The sequence below is a fragment of the Priapulus caudatus genome, unplaced genomic scaffold (assembly GCF_000485595.1).
Source record: "Priapulus caudatus unplaced genomic scaffold, Priapulus_caudatus-5.0.1 Scaffold955, whole genome shotgun sequence".
Lineage (NCBI taxonomy): Eukaryota > Metazoa > Priapulida > Priapulimorpha > Priapulimorphida > Priapulidae > Priapulus > Priapulus caudatus.
In genome coordinates, this window is record NW_014578016.1 from 113,189 (window position 1) to 113,719 (window position 531).

The following is a 531-nucleotide window of genomic DNA, read 5'->3' on the forward strand; positions in this document are numbered from 1 at the left end:
GTCGTAGGTGTATGAACATCTATCCCATCAACTGGCTCATGACAGGACACGTGACATTACTCAATTTTAACGAGCTGCAGAATTTATATGTAATTCGCGGGGGCGTGTTTTTTACGGTTTCGAATAATTCTACTTGTCCGTCTCGCTCGCGCAGCCGCTCGCTCAGCGCGTGTCACTATCAGGCGTTGATGGTGATGCAAGCGGCGTCAAGGCAACGACGCAGGAGTGTGTGTGTCTGTGTGTGTGTGTGTGTGTGTGTGTGCGTGCGTGTGTGTGTGTGTGCGTGTGCGTGCGTGCGCGTGTGCGTGTGCGTGTGCGTGTGCGCGTGCGCGCGTGTGTGAGCGTTTGTGCGCGCGTGTGTGAGCGCGGTTGTGTGCGCATTATGCGTGTTTGTGTGTGTGTGGCGCGAGAGTGTGTTCTGTGAATGACGGGGGCGTACCTCCGTCTACATTACTTCCTTTAAATTCCCTCGCACCACGAGCGCCAGATTGAAATACTAATCACGTCCAACGAATAGCAATTGTTGCAGAT